The sequence below is a fragment of the Penaeus monodon genome, chromosome 21, assembly GCF_015228065.2.
Source record: "Penaeus monodon isolate SGIC_2016 chromosome 21, NSTDA_Pmon_1, whole genome shotgun sequence".
Classification (NCBI taxonomy): domain Eukaryota; kingdom Metazoa; phylum Arthropoda; class Malacostraca; order Decapoda; family Penaeidae; genus Penaeus; species Penaeus monodon.
The window spans coordinates 43,752,637-43,752,881 of NC_051406.1; the positions used below are offsets into that span (position 1 = coordinate 43,752,637).

A 245-nucleotide genomic window follows, 5' to 3' on the forward strand; every position below is an offset into this window, starting at 1 on the left:
TTTATTCTCTCTCTCTTTCTTCCTCCCTCTCCTGTCATGAGTGTCAAGCCTTTCTCTGGGGCGACCAAACTGGGCGGCAAGAAAGGCAGACTGCTGGTTTCTTGAAATGGATTGTCACCTTGCTGATGGGGGAGAGACAGCCATGCGATACAACGGTGAAGTTACACAAACACACAAATATACGAACAAATGTACAAAAAACACACCCAAAACACACACGTATGCGCATACAACCACACATATAA

At 45.3% G+C, this 245-nt stretch overlaps 1 protein-coding gene across 1 annotated transcript in view; it reads right to left on the bottom strand.

Annotated features, from left to right (window-relative positions):
* The window catches only part of LOC119586686 (putative neural-cadherin 2), a 43,803-nt gene that overhangs the window by 26,329 nt on the left and 17,229 nt on the right, over nucleotides 1-245 (bottom strand). The window lies entirely within an intron of this gene.